At 48.7% G+C, this 14,413-nt stretch overlaps 1 pseudogene; it reads left to right on the top strand.

Annotated features, from left to right (window-relative positions):
• The first annotated feature begins 9,157 nt into the window (after window positions 1-9,157).
• On the top strand, window positions 9,158-14,111 carry LOC125629163 (uncharacterized; annotated as a pseudogene).
• The last annotated feature ends 302 nt before the right edge of the window (window positions 14,112-14,413 follow it).

Genomic DNA, 14,413 nt, shown 5'->3' with positions numbered 1-14,413 from the left:
ATTTTGTTTGCATGTGCAAATGGCTAAATTTAAAATATAATACAGTCCATCCCCCAATATAAAGTATTTAGCTATTAGTATTTAACCAGTATTTTCTCTAGAAGTTTGCACTTGTTTATTGTTATTATCGTTAATATTAATCATATTACTAGTTTATTTATTAGCTTGGTTTTTTTCCCTCTTGAGTTCCTGTGAATAAATGTTGCACCAGTGAGCTGCCATAGATGAAGTTTAAAACCGATCTGTCTGTATAGATTTTTATTCTCCTTTTGAGGATAACAGAGATTGTTACGAATTACACCTGAGAGGACACGCACACAACTGCTGAGAATTATACCTTGTAGGACACGCACACAAATGCTACGAATTACACCTGGTAGGACACGCACACCAATGCTGCGAGTTATACCTGATAGGTCACGCACAGTTCGAATCTAGGCTGAGGCACATAAACAAAGTCCACAACTGCAGAGTTCCCAAAGACACTAAGTTTATTACGCTCGAGCGTGGTGCCCCCCTGCTAGCCAGGAGGGGACCCTGAATACCGATTATACAAAGGTTATATACTTTTTAGCAAAGCATGTTGCCCTCGTGCATCAGAAACCTTAGCCAATAAACAAACCCTTGTCTTATCTACCACCTATCCCTGCTTGGTGCATTCCTCGTGCTATACCAGTATGTTAATTACACAGCATGGTCCTAAAGCCATGCATCAGTAACCTTTATTATCAGGATGGGAGTCCTCACATCAAGGCCAAGAGACAGGGAGTTAGAGACTGACAAAAACCAGATACTGGGAGTCAAGGCAGGCTGGAGACAAGGAGGAGGATTTTCACAGGGATTCAGTATCTAATGATCACTCCTCCTGGTGTATGATGTGCTGGCATTTAGACAATTGCCCAAACCAAAATGGAATCACATGTGCTAACTTTTCCTTAACAAGATGAAGCACACATTTAAGTGCATATTGTTTTACAAAAGTCAGTAGTTGTGCCCACAAAAGGTATAGCGCAGTCCCTGCCCAATTTCCTGTCTAGCCCACCTTAGCCCCCCCACTGGGAAGAGGCTGGAGCCACCCCTGAGGCCTACGGGGCACCTGATAACAGTTTTTCAATATAAAAAGGATGGTGATCTATTGTTTGTCATGTCCACTAAAGGCAAGAGAAGAGGCAATCAGATTAGCAAGGGAGATTTAGGTTAGAAAAAATCTTCCTAACTGTAGGGATAGTAAAACACGGGAACAGGTTACCTAGGGAGGCTGTGGAATCCCTGTCATTAGAGGTTTTTGAGAACATTTAAGTCAAATCCCTGTCAGGGATGGTCTAGGAGGTTGTACTTGGTCCTGTCTCAGCACAGGGGGATGGACTATATGACCTCTCGAGGTCTCTTCCATCCCTACATTTCTAGGATTCTATGTAAATCAGGAAAACCACAAGGAGTCTGGTGGCACCTTAAAGACTAACAGATATATTTGAGCATAAGCTTTCAAGAGTAAAAACCTCACTTCTTCAGATGCAAATCAGGAACTCCTCAGCTGTGCTCTGTAGAGAGGTGACTGGTCACCTGGTGCCAACTCTCCTCTTTGTTTCTAGATTCATTAAATCATACTTACAGGTGGCTAAAAATATGTGAAATATGTTATTTACATTTCTTCTGCAGCCTGGCAATTGCTCTGGTCACCACGGTGGTGTTGGAAGGAACCTGTTCCAAGGAACAGTCTCTGCGGGGTTGTCCACACTAGGAGGTATGTTCTCTCTTACTGTAAAATTCTTGTGTAGACAAGGCAAGTGGCCATTTCACCTCAGTGTAACTTGTTCAAAGGAATTATATGGGATGAGGTTTGGGAAGGGAGTGTTTGTGGTCACCACAATGAGCAACCCTGAGGGGAAGCTACGCCTTCCCTCATCTCCACAAGGATTGCACAGTGAGATCACTCGCTCGTGTTCACTGTCACATTGTAGAAATCCCACCCTTTCTCCTAGTGTGAACACAGACTAAACAATGAGCCCTGGTCTATACTACGAGTTTAGGTCGAAGTTAGCAATGTTAGATCAATTTAACCCTGCACCCGTCCACACAATGAAGCCATTTTTGTCGACCTAATGGGCTCTTAAAATCTATTTATGTACTCATAGATTCATAGATATTTAGGTCAGAAGGGACCATTATGATCATCTAGTCTGACCTCCTGCACAACGCAGGCCACAGAATTTCACCCACCACTCCTACAAAAAAAAACCTCACACCTATATCTGTGCTATTGAAGTCCTCAAATCATAGTTTAAAGACTTCAAGGAGCAGAGAATCCTCCAGCAAGTGAGCCGTGCCCCATGCTACAGAGGAAGGCGAAAAACCTCCAGGGCCTTCCAATCTGCCCTGGAGGAAAATTCCTTCCCGACCCCAAATATGGCGATCAGCTAAACCCTGAGCATATGGGCAAGATTCATCAGCCAGATACTACAGAAAATTTTTTCCTGGGTAACTCAGATCTTACCCCATCTAATAACCCATCACAGGCCATTGGGCCTATTTACCATGAATATTTAATTATCAAAACCATGTTATCCCATCATATCATCCGATGAGGGGATTAGTGCTGAAATCGACATTGCTGGGTCAAATTTGGGTTAGTGTGGACGCAATTCGACGGTATTGGCCTCCGGGAGAAATATCACAGTGCTCCATTGCGACCGCTTTGGACAGCACTCTCAACTCGGATGCACTGGCCAGGTACTCAGGAAAAGCCCCACAAACTTTTGAATTTCATTTCCTATTTGGCCACTGTGGCGTGACCATGCAGAGCTCATCAGCAGAGATGACCATGGAGTCCCAGAATTGCAAAAGAGCTCCAGCATGGACTGAACGGGAGGTACTGGATCTAATCACTGTCTGGGGAGATGAATCCGTGCTATCAGAACTCCATTCCAAAAGATGAAATGCCAAATATTTGAAAAAATCTCCAAGAGCATGATGGACAGAGGTTACAACAGGGACCTGCAGCAGTGCCGGGTGAAAATTAAGGAGCTCAGACAAACCTACCAAAAAAAACAAAGAGGCAAACAGCCACTCCGGTTCAGACCCACAGACATTCCGCTTCTATGATGAGCAGCATGCAATTCTAGGGGGTGCCTCTTCCACTACCCCACCCCTGTTCGTGGACTCTTGCAAGGGGGGAGTCTCACGTGACAGGGATGAGGATTTGGGGGACGAGCAAGATGATGATGAGGAGGAGGAGGAGGAAATCATTCTCCCCGACAGCCAGGAACTGTTTATCACCCTGGAGCCAATACCCTCCCAACCCTCCCAAGGCAGGGTCCCGGACCGTGAAGCTGGAGAAGGCACCTCTGGTGAATGTACCTTTGTAAATATAATACATGGTTTAAAAGCAAGCGTGTTTAATGATTAATTTGCCCTGAAGACTTGGGATGCATTCACGGCCAGTACAGCTACTGGAAAAGTCTGTTAACGTGTCTGGGGATGGAGTGGAAATCCTCCAGAGACATCTCCATGAAGCTCTCCTGGAGGTACTCCCAAAGCCTTTGCAAAGGGTTTCTGGGGAGGGCAGCCTTATTGCGTCCTCCATGGTAGGACACTTTACCACTCCAGGCCAGAAGCACATAGTCTGGAATCATTGCATAACAAAGTATGGCAGCGTATGGTCCCAGTGTTTGCTGGCATTCAAGCAACATCCGTTCTTTATCTCTCTGTGTTATCCTCAGAAGAGTGATATCATTCATGGTGCCCTGGTTGAAATAGGGGAATTTTATTAAGGGGACATTCAGAGGTGGCCATTCCTGCTGGACTGTTTGCCTGTGGCTGAAAAAAAATCATCCCCGCTGTTAGCCAAGTGGTGGGGGGAGAGGCACATGCATCCGATGAAGTGAGCTGTAGCTCACGAAAGCTTATGCTCAAATAAATTTGTTACTCTCTAAGGTGCCACAAGTACTCCTTTTCTTTTTGCAAATACAGACTAACATGGCTGCTACTCTGAAACCTTTAAAAGTGTTTGTTGTGAAACCGGAAACATCCCACAGTCAGGAGAGAAGCAATGCCAAGTGTGAAATACTAGTATATTACAGGAGGTGTCATCTTCTGCCCAACACAAGAAGGTCTACAGATATCAGACAAGCCATTATGGATGAAAGCCTCTATTGATTACTTGCCCTCACACCCATGAAGAGGAGTTGGAGCCCAAACACTCATCCCATCAGTTTGAACTCTGGGGGAAGGGAATAACAATTCCTGGTCAAAACTTTCTCTCTCTGCTGCTTAGCGGGGGGGAGGGGGGAGAGGGGGAATGGTTTAGACGCAAAGTGAGAGAGCCACAGCTTGGGCTAGTCCTAAAGGACACACAGTACAGAGCTTGCTTATCATAGAAGCTTCTATTACCTTTTGAAACTTATGATTGTAACTCGTTTGTGTATGTACTTTTGCCTGCTTTAACTTTTGAAATAACTCATATTTCCTTCTCTTAGCCAATAATTCCTTAGTTAATTTATTATAGGATTGGCTACAAATGTTGTCTTTGGTTTGAGATCTGACGTGCAATTGACCTGGGGTAAATAACTGGTCCTTTGGGATTGGGAGAAACCAGAATATTGTTAGGTTTCAGAGGAACAGCCGTGTTAGTCTGTATTCGCAAAAAGAAAAGGAGTACTTGTGGCACCTTAGAGACTAACCAATTTATTTGAGCATGAGCTTTCATGAGCTACAGCTCATTGTTGTGATTTTTGACACAAGGGACCATCTATCACAAAGGTAGGCTTGTCTGGGTGGCAAGACAGACTTAGGAGACTGTCTATAACTCCATAGTAAAGCTGTTATACTGCTTGAGGAGTTCACACTTGATGGTTGATGAAATCAAATTGTAGAACATACAACCAGTTTGGGGTTTGTGCCCTGGTTTGTAACAGTCAGCCCTGAGGTCAGTACTCATGTTCCTGAGCTGCTCTTGACAGCCTAATTTACAATGGAAAGAGACTAATAAAGAAATAACAACACCTTCATTCAGGAGGTTATATACAATAGCCCTGCAGTTTAACACTGTAGAATGCCTTTCCAAATAATAAAAATATCTTCCTTTGTGTCCAAGTTTAAAATAGAGATTTCACAATGGCAGAAAATTGTGAGAGTGAATTTGCTACATGTAGCCTAAAGGATGGGGAAGAGTGGGGGAGCAAATTGTGACAGGTGTTTCCCCATTCATCACAACTTGCTACATCTGGACCAGAGGATGGGGAAAGGTAGAGGCAGCAGACTGTGACAGGGATAGCTCTCTCCATCACAACTTGTGACCTCTGGGCCAGGAATTGGGAAAGATAAAGGATAGGGAAAAGGGAAGAGGTAGCAAATTGTGATGAGACTTCCCCATCCATCAGAATTTACTCTCTCCCCTGAAGAGTAGGAAAGGCAGAGATAGGAAAACAGTGACAGGTGTACCGCCAGCCATCACAATTTGTTACCCCTGCACCAGGAATGGAGAAAGGTAAAAGAACCAAACTGTGATAGGCATACCCCGATTCATCACAACAAGCTACATCTGAATCAGAGGATAAAGAAAGGTCTGGACCACGGACGGGGTGAGGGATTCTTCCTAAAGTGGGGAGACCACAAGACCCTGCTCCTTAATTCATGTGGTGGGGGTGGTACCGAAGAGTTCGGACTGTGTGAGGGGGTTCAGGGCTGGGGAAGAGGGCTGGAGTACAGAGGTGTGAGGGCTCCCGCTGTGGGTGCGGGCTCTGGGATGGGGCTGGAGATGAGGGGCTCAGGGCTGGGGCAGAGGGTTGGGGTGCAGGGGTTGAGGGCTCTGGGGTGGGGCCGGGATGAGGAGTTTGGGGTGCAGGAGGGTGCTCGGGGGCTACGGTGGGGAGAGAGGACTCCTCCCAGCACCTGGACTGTGAGGGGAAAGGTGCCTCTCCTCACTGTGGCAGCTCTGGGGTTGGGGCTGCAGGATAGATGTCCTTCCTCTGGCCCCAGCAGGTCTGGGCTGGGGGAGGGCCGTCGTGGCTGGGGCCAATCTGGCTGCATCAACCCAGCAGGTCTGGGTGACCTGTCTGCAGCTGGGTCTGGGCCGCTCCAGCCACGCTTGGGACTGGCCCGGGCTGTGCCACAGCAGAGTTGAGGCCAGGGGAGGGGCGCCCCTCCCCTGGACTGGGTAGGTTCCTTGAGCACCTGCACAGTGCTAAATAGGTTGCTGCATGGCTGCGTGCCCGAGCAGCTTACAGGGAACTTAGGCCAGGTCCGTGGTGAAAAGTGGACAGGCAAAGCCCATCCCCTTTCAAAAGTGGGAAGGCCATGGCCCTTTGGCCCCTCTGTTCCAGCACCCCTGAAGGGGATGGGCAAAGGTAGAGGTAGCAGATTGTGACAGGCATAACCCATAGCCATCACAACTTTCTTCCCCTGGACTAGGCGATAGGGAAAGGTAGAGGATGGAGAAAGGTGAGAGGTAGAAAATTGTGTTGGGAATGTCCTCATCCATCACAGTTTGTTATTCCTGGACCAGAAAGTGGGGAAAAGTGAGAGGTACCAAATTGTGGTGGGAATGCCTCCATCCATCACAATTTACTGCCCTGGGACTGTAGGATGGGGAAACGCAGAGGCAGCAAATTGTGACAGGGCAGCAAAAGGGAGAAATATGTTAATAGTACCTACCAGGAGCTACTAGCAAACAGTGAAGGCAAAGTTACACCGGCAGAGTGAGGAGCAGCAGGTTGCCCTGTGTGGGAAGAGGGGAGAACTGGAGGGTTTTTCCTACAGCCCAGTGATGGCTTAATTTGACCTTACAAATAACCAGAGGAACCTGGTGGCACAGCACTGAGAACCCCATGGCCCGAACTAAGGGAGCAACCCTCGCAGCTCAGGACAAGACTCGCAGACACTCGAGAGCCTGCTGTAGAGAAAGGAGACCCAGTGCCCGCCATCTCGCTAGGGCCCAGGAGGCGCCGAGCAGGGCGATCCCCGGGGTCACGCAGCCTGGCCGCAGGAAGCGAATTGCAGTCTCTGCAGTGACTCTGATACGGTGCAACCCACCTTCCTTGCAAGACCCCAGAGCCCTGGCTGCAGGCGGGGGAGGTTTCCTATCAAGGGAGGCACATTCCTGCTGCTCCCCGAGAGACTCTCCCAGTACAGACCCCAGCCTGTCCCGACCCCCCTACTGGGACCCAGAGCCCTGCTCCCAGGCAGTGCCCCCTGTGTACAGAAGGTGAGACCTGCCCCTCTTCCCCTCCCCAGGGAGCGATGATCCAGGTTGCAGCCTGACTGCAGAGGCAGGGGGATGCCCCAGGCTGCTCCCAGCTGGGCTGCCTGCGATTCCCTCACTGGACAGAGGAAAGCTGGCTGCCAGCTCCCATGGTTTGCAGGGTGTGTGAGGGACTGGGGCTAGGATAGCAACATCTGGGGAGCCAGAGGGCTGTGGGAGCCGGAAGGGGGCTCTGAGAGCCAAAAGGCATTGAGGACCGTGAACAGGGGTGTGTGAGGGGACAGGAGGTGGGTGAACAGGGATGCAGGAGGCGGGATGGGGTCATGGGGATGTGGGGCCACTGAAGGAAGGCTGAGGAGAAATTGGGGACAGCGGGAGAATTCTGGGGAACAGAGCTGGAATAGAGGGAAACTGAGGGGGGATAAAGGGAAGGAAAGGGGGGATGTGGGGAGAGGGGCTGTGGGGTGGCTGGAGGGAGAATATGAGAGCAAGTGGAGACTGACTGGGGAAGGGAGAGCCAGAGGGTAGGAGAAGGGAGGGGGATGGTGAGAGATAGGAATCTTTTCCCCTAGAAATAGTCAAACAAGCACTGGGTGTGGGTGAGCCTGGGACTTACCCCTAAGGGCTCAGAATTTACAAGGCAAATATCCCCCTCCCCACACACCCTCCTCACAATATATTACTTAAGACAATCTCATAATTTTGGGGGTCTGACTCCTGAATGTTAAATGTTTGGGGTTGACAGAACTGAACAGGGCCCTGCTCTGATTTCTGTGCAAGATTCTGTGTCAAACCAGAGTCACTGAGAGCAACAGCAGGCAAGGAGTCCAACTTATATTTACTTTGTTTTCTTTTTCTTTTCAGTTCAGGTTCAGTCAGTAAAACAAAATTATGGTTCAGGTTCGGTTCCAGTACAAGTACAAAATACGGTTTTGAACTGGGTTTGTGATTCCAGTGTGAGTCCAGGTGGGCAAATGAGATCAGCAGCAGCCTGGCTGTCCCTGGGGGCTGCAGGGGCAGCACAGGGAGGCTCAGTCATTAGCTGCCCCCACCAGAGGGATCTGGTAATTGCTAAGGCAGAGGAGGCTGGTGTCAGTCTTTGTGCTCAGGTTACTGGAGCCCTAGGACTAGCTGGGCTTCCTGGGGTAGATGCTGCTGCCTCCATTGTGATCTGGGAACATGCTGCTGCCCAGCGGGGTCTGTGCTGGGATAGACCATCACTAACATCCCCTCTATGCCCAGCCGAGGGGGGAACTTTCTCCTGTGACTGTCATCAGTGCTCTAGGTCAGCCCCGGGCTGTGCCACCAACAGCTCCTGAGCTGGAGACTCCAGGTGATGAGGGAGAACTTGGAGAAAGTGCTGGGGATGGCAGGAAAGTGACTCTGCACAAATGGCCCCTCCTCACTCCATCTCTACTCCCCATGTGTCTGTGAGTCCCAGAGCAGCTGCCCCAGGCACACCCAGGCTAACACCCTTGTTAGCAGTGGCAGTAGGTATTGGAGAGGAAATGCCCACAGGAATGGCAGGACAGTAACTGGTTCTTCCATGCAGAAGGGAGACAGGAGAGGCTGAATGGGGCAGCAGGAGCAATAAATGGGGGGGAAGGTTCCCAGCTCCCAGCCCCGCCCAGCTCTACTTCCTGCAGAACCCTAGGGCAGATTGACTTTCCTGGGACAATTTGAGGAGCAGAGAGAGGAAAAGCCATTTCCTGCCTGTGCCTAGTCCCTGTGCTGCTGGGGAAATGTCCTGTCCTAGGGACAGTGTTAGGGGGGATCCCCCAAAGTGGCTCATTTGATTCTGCTCTTTTCTAGAGTTTGGCTCAGAGACTCTGTTACTGCGAGGGTTTAAAAGTGTCTTGTGGGTTCAGTCCCGGTGGGAGCGATCAGGTCTGTGTTGTAATAACATAACTGAGGGTTTTCCCAGCATGGCAGAGTCTAGAGTGTCTGTCTGCAGGGAAAGAGCCTGGGGGGAATTGGGGTGTGAAATGGACTAACACTAATTCAAAAACCTCCACAATTGCCTTTCTCACCCTGACAGGCTGCAGAATAACAACCACGTTTTCCTCCAGATCATCCCATCTTCCTAGGGGCCAGGGAATGGAAATGGCTGTGGTGGATTCAGCTCAGGTAGGGGATGTTTGGGGGAGCTGCTGGGGAAGGTTCTTGTAGAGCAGGGAAGGGCAGGAAATACATAGAGTGAGCCAGGGACAGAGACAGGCTGTGTTAAACATGCTGGGACATGCTCAGCCTAGAGGCTGATTTATGAAAAGGCCCATTTGTGCTGGGAGGGGGGTGTAAATGAAAAGAACCTGCCCTCCTCTGTCTGCTGGGAGGAACAAAGAGCTCTTACATTGTCTCTGTTCCCTGGAGCCTCCTGGCCACTCTGAGCAGGGTGGGGGTGGGATTCTGCTCCTCTGGCCTTCCCAGAGCTGTCCTATTTTTATGCTTCTTCCCCCATGAATAGTGGGATTGTAGTTGAGGCAGCAGGTGCTGAGAAAGTAACATTTGTTGTTTCAGATGCCGGTGACCTTCGAGGAGGTGGCTGTGTATTTCACCGAGGGACAGGGGGCTCTGCTGGACCCCAGTCAGAGAGCCCTCTACAGGGACGTCATGCAGGAGAATTATGAGACTGTGACCTCGCTGGGTAGGGATTTCTTTCCCCTCAGCTATTTGAAGCCCAGGGGCTCTGTATTTCTGAATCTGGTCAGGTTCTTCCCTGGTCTGTGAGATTAGAGGGGAACGGGTCACATAGTCCAAGTGTGAGAAAGCCATCACCTCCATACCCCCTCCAACAGGATAGGGAAGTCATGAACCTAATGGACATGCTAATTCATTCCCATCCCTCCAGCTGCCGGGGGGGGGGGGGCAGAAGCAGTGTATTATGCTATCTGCATTAATGCTCACTCACACACAGGATCTCTGTGCACCTCTCTTCATGCGACAAACTCTCTGTGTGGGGAGGGCTCTGTTCTCTGTGGGTTCAGTCATAGGCAGCGGTTTAACACCAGAGCTGTATGTGCCTCAGAAAGTCCCTCAGAGCACAGAGATCCTGAAAACTCCCCCCGCTCACCAAGATATTGGCCTCTCCTAAGGGGGCTCAGTGACTATGTTCCCATCCCATAACCTCCAGGAAAGTCATGGGTTGAGTTTAACCTCAAGAGTTTAACCTATTGTGAGAAATACTGCCCCAGTCCTCAGTGCACTCTGATCATGCCTTATTTCACCCTCTGAGCAGGACTCCACATTACCAAACCTGACCTGATTGCCCGGCTGGAAGGAGGAGAAGAGCCATGGGTCCCGGATCTCCAAGCCTCCAAGGAAAGGAAGATCCCAAGAGGGAGATGCACAGGTGAGGAGTCAGTGACACTGACACAGAAACTATATAGCAAATGAAGGAAAAAGTTTAAAATCCACAAAATGTGGTGTGAGCCCCCTCAATTCTGCCTCATCTCACCCAGGTCAGGCTGTGGTCAGCAGGTGTCATGTCATCATGGCAGATGTTGCTCATGGCTTCACACCCACCCTGTTGGTTGTCAGGAGTTTTCTCCTCATCTTCGCTTCCCTGCGAGTGTTTGGATGGGATGTGGAGGCAAAATCCAGTCTCTCATTCTTCCAATGGTTATTGTGTTGAGTTTTTCCTTTTTTGAATTCCCCTTTCTGTCCTTTCTGCCAGCCCAGGCAATGACTCCTGCCTGGATTCTCTCTCTCTTCCAGTAGGTGATGAGACAATGAGTGAGAACGAGGAGGGGAATCCACAGCAGGAAGATCCTGAGCAAGTGGAACTGCAGGGGACCTTTTTGAGAAGAGCTGAAGGGAATTTTTCCCAGTGCTTGGAACAGAGAAAAGGCAGGAATAATTGGCACAGGTCAGAAAGGAAGCTGGGAAACGGTCGAAGGAAGAAAGTGGATGAATCAATTGAATGTGGAAGAGGAGGAAAGGATTCCAAAGAAACCACAGCCCAGCAGACAAGTCACAAGGAAAAGAAGCCCTATAAATGCTTGGACTGTGGGAAAAGCTTCAGTTACCCCTCAGTCCTTATTAACCACGAGATAATCCACACAGGAGACAGACTTTATAAATGCCTTGAGTGTGGGAAAAGCTACAGTCAGCGCTCAGCCCTTATTACCCATGGGAGAATCCATACGGGGGAGAGACCCTATAAATGCTTGGACTGTGGGAAAAGCTTCAGTGTTAGCTCACATCTTATTACCCATCAGCGGGTACGCACAGGAGAGAGACCGTATAAATGCCTTGAGTGTGGGAAAAGCTTCAGTCGGAGCTCACATCTTATTACACATCAGAGACTGCACACAGGAGAGAGACCATATAAATGCTTCAACTGTGGGAAAAGCTTCAGTCAGCAGTCAGTCCTTATTAATCATGGGAGAATCCACGCTGGGGAGAGACCCTATAAATGCTTGGACTGTGGGAAAAGCTTCAGTCAGAGCTCACATCTTATTACTCATCAGAGAATGCACACGGGAGAGAGACCATATAAATGCTTTGAGTGTGGAAAAAGCTTCAATCATAGCTCCCATCTTATTAAACATCAGAGAGTGCACACAGAAGAGAGACCGTATAAATGCCGTGAATGTTGGAAAAGCTTCAGTGACAAATCAAAACTCATTACACATCAGAGAATCCACACAGGAGAGAAACCGCATAAATGCTTGGATGATGGGAAAAGTTTCAGTTCCAGCTCATACCTTCCTAAACAGTGGAGAATCCACACGGGACAGAATCTATAAATGTCCCTAAATCCTCTGAGGTGCTGGGTTACTGGAGATCAAATGTGAAGGGACCAGGAGGGATGGGTTATGGGGAGGAAACTGGGGGATTGAATGGTTGGGTCTGGTGGATGTGGGATGCAGAGGGTGCTGGGGAAATCAAGTGTTAGGGATCACGGGATAAGAGAGGAGAGTACAGGGAAGAGAGGTGCTGCCTCTTATCACTCACCCCCTCTGCCCCTTTTCCCTGCCCCCTCTACATTCAGAAAGCACCACTGAGAGGGACTGATTTCCACATTGTCTTTTGTGGGAGGCGTAAAGGCTTCAGGATCCCACCTCTGCCTGCACAGCATCAGCTTCTGAGGGTCTCTCTGTGATGGGAAACGTGGTTGGGATTAGCTAGCAAATCTCCCCCGACCCTCCCGCACTTTTCCTAGTCTAGACGGACCCCAACCATTTTATATATTCTGATCCCCCCATTAGCAGAGTGATTGTTAGAGTCACTGAGTTCCACAAAGTCTCACATTGCTCCAGGTTATGCCAAAAACATTTATTTTTTGTACACTGACTCCCTTTGAGACCAGATTTAAATAGATTCTAAAAGTCCTGGAGCAGGGTTAGGAAAATGTGGTGTTTGGATTCTGTGGTATTTGAGGATAATGGGATGAGTTGGAGGGATTCCCTCCTCCTCCCTTCATTGTCATGCTCCACCCTGACACAGCAGCCTCTGTCCGAGCCTTGGATAGTTTATCTTCTCCCCATTCTACTGTCCACCTCCCAGCACGGCACTTCCACCAGTGTTCTTTACTCTCCATGCTTAGGAATCACACTTTGATTTTTTTGATCCTGACTCAGACTCGTTCGGGCTAGAGATGAAAGTGTCCCAGACCTGGAGGTGATATTCAAATGAATCCCAAAGCTCTGTTTGAGCTTTCTGACCTTAAATCCCTGTTTCCATCTATTAATAAAGTGGCTTCTGGGCTTTTTCTAGCCAATCCCAGAACATTTGGAGATGGGCAGATTTTAGCTTTGGTTTGTTTTTGTTCCTTTTTTTTCTTTTTTGCATTAGGACAATGCTGAAACTTTTGTAAATGACACAACCAAATAATGAGGAGGTGCTGAGTACTGCAGGTTTAGCCAGTTCAGAGGAAAATGGATACATTTGTTTTCCTTCTTTTGGGAGTTATGATTCTGTGGGATTTCACTTTATGAACCTGAAAGTGTTTTGTAGCCCATCTTGTAGTGTTGACTTGTCTCTCTTCCTGATGGCTGTTTGGTCACATGCTTTGATATTAGTTTAGTTTGACAGGATGTAGCACAGTTTTACTGAGGACTTTACGAGACAAATGATCATTTGCCGGAAGGGTCCTTTTTTATTTTATTTTAACCTTTCTTTACCCTTTCTCAGGAGATTTTTGTGTGTTTGAACAATGAAAATTATCACTATCTCTCAGCACAAACACTAAGGGCGAGTGCTAGATTCACACTCGAAGAGGCCGAGGGGGCATGGAGTTACTTTCTGATCCCTGCAGAAACATGAGATGCAGTCAGGAGGGGGAGAGGGTGGGGAAACAGTGCTGGGAAACTGCAGACTTTTCTCGAGAGCCAGAGAGCTGATGCTGAGAACTGTAAACTTGCCGCGCCAATGACAGAGAGAGACAGGAATTGCCCTGTGAGTGCTGGGTGAAGCCATCCCTGAAATCTAAAGGGCTACAAATGATGCCCCAAGAGGAATGATGAGGGGACAGCATCACCTGATTGCTGAGAGGATGAGCCTGAACAAAGACAAGAAGGAATTTGGGGAAGCCAACATGTCTGAGCCAGCGTTGAAGCCAGACTGACCCCCATCATAGAGGCCAGAGGGAGATGAGGAGCCTGACAGCCCAGCTGGTCACCCCCTCCCCATCTAATAGTGTCCTGCATGGGGACCACAGAGACTGTCTGCCCCACTCACCCCACACTGTACCCCTCTAATCTCAGCTTCTTGGATTCCCTGCTCTCGGAGTGTTTGCTTTGTGACTGGGTCCCACCATCTCTCCTGGGTTCTCTGCACTTTTCTACCAGTTTGTAAACGTTGCTCGGTTGTTTGTGCTTGGAGGATTTGGGTGCAGCAATGTGCTGGACTGGGGATGTAAAGTACCGTGCTGAGCTAGGCTGGGGGTGGGGAAAGGAGTCTGTCTTTGTTCGTCCCTTGGAATAATAAAGTAGAATTTAGTTTCTCACACTCCCAAGTGAAGTTTGTCTTGCACTAAATATCCAGCAGATTCAGAGTGGAAATTAACAGTAAAAGCAGTGCTAACATGGTCTGGTATGGAAATGCACAGTGAGGTCAGACATAGAACCTCACCTCTGCCTTGTCATAGCCTCAACTGCAGCTGGTATACTCATCTATATAATATGGCTAAAGTGATTTTAATCTCGGAATTGTGTTTCAGCCCAAGACCCCAAGTCTGTCAACCTTTCCACCTGCCTAATTCTAACTCAGACC

Source organism: Caretta caretta, chromosome 14 (assembly GCF_965140235.1).
Source record: "Caretta caretta isolate rCarCar2 chromosome 14, rCarCar1.hap1, whole genome shotgun sequence".
Lineage (NCBI taxonomy): Eukaryota > Metazoa > Chordata > Testudines > Cheloniidae > Caretta > Caretta caretta.
The sequence above is the reverse complement of the archived record's forward strand: the minus strand, read 5'-3'. Positions and strand labels throughout refer to the sequence as shown.